The sequence below is a fragment of the Oryx dammah genome, unplaced genomic scaffold (assembly GCF_014754425.2).
Source record: "Oryx dammah isolate SB20612 unplaced genomic scaffold, SCBI_Odam_1.1 HiC_scaffold_27, whole genome shotgun sequence".
Taxonomy (NCBI): domain Eukaryota; kingdom Metazoa; phylum Chordata; class Mammalia; order Artiodactyla; family Bovidae; genus Oryx; species Oryx dammah.
The window spans coordinates 16,581,333-16,586,842 of NW_024070211.1; the positions used below are offsets into that span (position 1 = coordinate 16,581,333).

Here is a 5,510-nt window from a genome sequence, read left to right on the forward strand (position 1 = left end):
AGAAGCTGTGGCACACGGGCTTAGTTGCTCCACAGCGTATGGAATAACCCATGTCCCCTACGCTGGCATGTGAATTCTTATTCACTGCACCACCAGGGAAGTCCAGTTTCCAGTTTTGGACTATTACAAATAAAGCTCCATGAATATTTGTGTACAGGTTTTAGGTAGAAACATGCTTTTTCTTGGGTAAATACTGAGTATCGAAATGGCTGAGTCCTCGATTCATATTTAATTTGGAAAGAAACTGCCAATATATGTTTTAATTTTTATAACACATAAATTTATTTATTTTTGACTCCACTGGGTCTTCACTGCTGCTCATGGGCTTTCTCTAGTTGTGGTGAGCGGGGGCTACTTTCTAATTGTGGTGTGTGGGCGTCTCATTGTGGGAGCTTCTCTAGTTGTGGAACATGGGCTCTGGAGCACAGGCTAAGTCGCTGTGTTGCACGAGCTTAGTTGCTGTGCAGCATGTGGAATCTTCCTGGACCAGGGATTGAACTAGTGGCCCCTGCAGTGTCAGATGATTCTCAAGCACTGGACCATCGGGAGAAAGTCCAATGTAATTTTTCAAATTGACCCTCAAAACGGTTGCTTAGGTTTAACTGTTAAGTTTTGGTATAATTTGTTATGCAGCAATAGGTAAATTTCACAGGTCCTGAACCTGTGATAGAAAAGAAAATAGAAATTCCTAGTTCCTCTCTTCTGTCTTGGATTCCTCTTTCCTTCACCTCAAATATGGGTTTTAAGCCACTATTCCAAATTTTCTCAGCCTTGAAAGCCCCATGGAAAGTGATGGGAACATTATTTAAATTGAGGGATCCGCCACGAAAGAACAATTCTGATGGATTTTGGTGCGTAGGGAATGGAAGCCAGATTGCAAGAAGGAGCAACAGCACCCAGGAGGAAAAAATCTTGTAAGGAAGGGGTTTGATAGAGGGTGAAGGCTTCTCTGGGGACTCCAGCATAGGAAGCACCAGCTCTTGAGCAGAATGTGAGGGTCAACTAGACTGAGGTTTTGTAGACTGAATCCATAATTTTTATCTCCTAATAACCTTTTCTTTTGGAGAACCCACCATCCCCTCACTGCTGTCTTCCGTTTGTGTGTGTGTGTGAGTGCGCGTGCATGTGAGAGAGATATTAGTTTCTCAATCACACCCTCAGCAGTGAAAGTGCAGAGTCCTAACCACTGGACCACTGGGGAATTCTCGGTCCTCTTCCATTGTAATCCTGCTCACATCATGTGGACCAAGTGGGACTAAGCCAATCCTTGGTTTCAATGATGTCCTGATTAGAGAATTCCATTCTCTTCACTGCAGACACTGGTTCTAGCCTGGACATAAGATACAATCAAACCTAATTATTGAGTATTTGCCAGAAATATCAGAAAAGACACTTTTTTTTTCTTTTAGGAGTGAGCTGTGAAGACCACCTACGTCTAAAGCAGCCTGGGACCACTTTTTCCCCCCATCTCTAGAAAGCCTGTTAGAGAATCAAGTCAACTCAGAATGAAGAAAAGCTAACCGGTGAAGACCAATCACCTGTTAAGCACCTGTTAAGCACCAACCCAGCCATACCTGAAGCCCTAGTGATTTGTTTTTATCTACTAAAACTTTTTTTTTTCCTGAGCTAGTTTGGAGTAGGGTTTCTTTCAGTTACCAGTGACTAAAACCTGAATAGGAGAATGCTATGTGGCAAAATTGAAAGAAACATATTCCTCAAAGAACTCTACTTCAGTATCCACCCTCCTAGTAAGGGAACATGGTATGAGAAGGGGAGATTGCATCTCAGTTAAATGAGAAAGCTCCTCTTCCTCCTCTCCCTCCTACCGCTTCCACTCCCAGCATTCTCTTATAATTTTGCATTTTATTATTTTTAAAATATCTAGTTATTTAATTAATTTATTTGGCTGCACCAAGCCTTAGTTGCAGCATGCAAGATTGTGACATGTAGTATCTAGTTCCCTGACCAGGGGTTGAACCTGGGCCCCCTGCATTGGGAGCACAGAGTCTTAGCCTTACTAGACCACTACAGAAGTCCTAATTTTACATTTTTTAGTCTTCATTAATTACATGAACTTGTTAATTATATTTGTCTTTTAATAAATTTGGCCATGGTCTAGCTATTTCAATGCTTTCTTCTATTCCTTGTATTTATTTTATTGAAGTATAATTAACCTACAACACTATGTTAGTTCCAGGTGTGCAACATAGTGATTCAATGTCTGTGTACATTACAATGTGATTGCTATAGACGATGATATATCTAGGAAGCGTCTGCCGTTATACAAATATATTACAAGATTATTGACTCTATTCCCCATGCTGGACATTTCACCCCTGTGGTTTGGGTGTATATTGTAACTGGAAGTTTGCACCTGTTAGTCTTTTTTCATCTGATTCTTTCCTCCCCTCAACCCCCTCCCTCTGGCAACCACTAGTTTGTTCTCTGTATTAATGAGTTTGTTCGGTTTTGTTATGTTTATTCATTTATTTTGTTTTTTTAGATTCCATATATAAGCAAAATCATACAGTATTTGCCTTTCTCTGTCTGCCTTATTTCACTATCATAATACTCTCTGGGTCCTTCCATGTTGTTGCAAAGGGCAAGATTTCATTCTTATTTATGGTTGAGTAACATTCTACTGTGTGTGTGTGTGTGTGTACATACTGCACCTTCTTTTTCTACTCATTTCACCTATCGATGGACACAGGTTACTTCCATATCTTGGCTATAGTAAATAATATTGCAGTGTACATAGGGACACATATCTCTTTCCCAATATAGTATTATTGGTTTCTTTGGGAAAATACCCAGAAGTGGAATTGCTTGATCATATGGTAGTTCTATTTGTAATTTTTCAAGAAACCTCTATACTATTTTTCATGGTGACTGCCTCAATTTACATTCCCATAAAGAGTTCACAAGAGTTCCCTCCTCTTCACATCCTCCCCAACATTGTTATTTGTTGTCTTTTTTTTTTTAAATAGGTCTTTTTTCTGATAGGTATGAGGTGATATCTCATTATAGTTTTGACTTGTTATTTTTTTTTGCCATCCCAACTGAGAATTTATTGGCATAAATGCAACCATATAGAAACATAAGTAATGAAAAACACAGTCCTGATGTGCCCTCCACACCCCGGCGCATAAAACCCCCTTCTGTGGGAGGGAGTGAGGGGTAGGGGGAGCCTACAGCCGCAGCCCTTGGGGCCTTTGCAGGACCAGCCGGGCTGGGGTGGGAGAACCCAGGCACCTTAGTGCCTCCAGTAGTCGGTGGAGCAGGAGAGCTCGCAGAGCTGGCTCTTGAAGTCCAGGCCAATGGTGAGGTCCAGGTCATGGTTGTTCTTGGCTTTGGGCCACATGCCGGTGGTGCCGAAGATCTCCTCGCCTGTCTTCCCTGTCAGGTAGTTCTCCACGTAGAGCACCGGCTGCTTCCAGGGAGGGGATGGGGACTCAGGGCTGTGCAGAAGCCAGTTCTCTTGTGGCAGCAGGTGAGCTCGATGTTGAAGTCGGCCACCAGTGCATGCATGGAGCCGTTCGGCTTCACTTACAGGCAGAAGGGGGAAGTGAAGGTCAAGTCTTCCACCTTGACCGTGAAGATGTCCGCTTCCTTTATAAGGCAGGTTGGTGACCAGCTGCTTGGGGTCCACCACGTCCACCAGGGGCTCCCTGATGGCCACATCTTTGATGCAAGACGTCAAAGCTGCACATGTTCTTCCGCCAGTGGCTCACGTAGTCTGTTCTGCTGGTCCTCGATGGCTCTTACATACCAGCGTGGCTCGGTCTGGGAAGATGAGGCCGTTGGGCACCAGCCACTTGTCTTGGGCATAGACCGCAGTGTTGAGCATCAACTCATAGGAGAGGCAGTAGCCCATCTACGGTGATGAAGTCCACCTCCTCCACCTTCCCCTTGAGGATAGTCACCACGTGGTCTAACTTGTTGGCTTTCACAATCTTCACCATGTAATCAGAGCTACTGAAACACTCAATCCCAATGACCATGCAGGCCCTGGCCTTGGCAGTAAACATACAGAGGCCCCTTGTGCCTGAGCCAACGTCCAGCACCATCTTGTCTTTGAAAAGGAGCCAGCCACGAAACATGGAGTTGCGGTATGTGAATTTGCCAACCTTTCGGCACTTCCTCATGGATGCTGAAGTGAGCATAGTAGTCAAAGTAGCAATCTTTGGACATCATGTCCTCAGCACTGGGCTTCTTGCTGCTTTCAGTCTGGCCACAGACCACCTCTCCAGTTTCTCTGCCCCATCTCTAGCTCAGCCCACAGCTGGGGAGGGGAGGGAAGGGAAGGCAGAAGGGGGGGCAGACACAGGGAAGCACAAAAGTGGGGGGGTTACTTCTTCAAGAGGCAGCTGGAGGCTCATCCCATTAGCCAAGTTGGCTACAAAATTCTCCAGGCTGCAGTTTGAGGCCTTGGCTGCTGCCGTCTTCAGCCGTGCCTGCTTTTCTTCTGGCTGCTGAGACCCCTCCCCACTTTTGATTTGTTAACTTTTTTTCTTAAGAAACAATTTTTGGATTCTTTTCAGTTCTACTGCTTTCAAATTCATTAATTCAGCTTTCATCTTTATTATGTCTTTATTCTTTCCTTTTTACAGGCTTTAGTCTGTTTTATTTATTTATGTCCACACCACATGGCTTACAGGATGCTCCCTGACTAGGGATTGAACCCAGGCCATGGAGGTGAGAGCACCACATCTTAACCATTAGGCCATCAGGGAACTCCAGCTTTCAGTTCAGTTCAGTCGCTCAGTCATGTCTGACTCTTTGTGACCCCATGAACCGCAGCACGCCAGGCCTCCCTGTCCATCACCAACTCCTGGACTTCACTCAGACTCACGTCCATCGAGTCAGTGATGCCATCCAGCCATCTCATCCTCTGTTGTCTCCTTCTCCTCCTGCCCTCAACCTTTCCCAGCATCACGGTCTTTTCAAATGAGTCAGCTCTTCACATCAGGTGGCCAAAGTATTGGAGTTTCAGCTTCAACATCAGTCCTTCCAGTGAACACTAAGGACTGATCTCCTTTAGAATGGACTGGTTGGATCTTCTTGCAGTCTGAGGGACTCTCAAGAATCTTCTCCAACACCACAGTTCAAAAGCATCAATTCTTCCATGCTCAGCTTTCTTCATACTCCAACTCTCACATCCATACATGACCACTGGAAAAACCATAGCCTTGACTAGATGGACCTTTCTTGACAAAGTAATGTTTCTGCTTTTTAATATGCTGTCTAGGTTGGTCATAACTTTCCTTCCAAGGAGTGAGTGTCTTTTAATTTCATGGCTGCAATCACCATCTGCAGTGATTTTGGAGCCCAGAAAAATTAAGTCAGCCACTGTTTCCCCATCTATTTCCCATCGTTTTCTAAATGTTGAACTTTAAGCCAACTTTTTCACTCTCCTCTTTCATCAAGAGGCTATTTAGTTCTTCTTCACTTTCTGCCATGAGGGTGGTGTCATCTGTATAGCTGAGGTTATTGATATTTCTCCCGGCAAT

General features: G+C 44.4%; 1 pseudogene; it reads right to left on the reverse strand.

Annotated features, from left to right (window-relative positions):
- Positions 1-3,253: 3,253 nt before the first annotated feature.
- Positions 3,254-4,493, reverse strand: LOC120854766 (annotated as a pseudogene).
- Between the last annotated feature and the right edge of the window lie 1,017 nt (positions 4,494-5,510).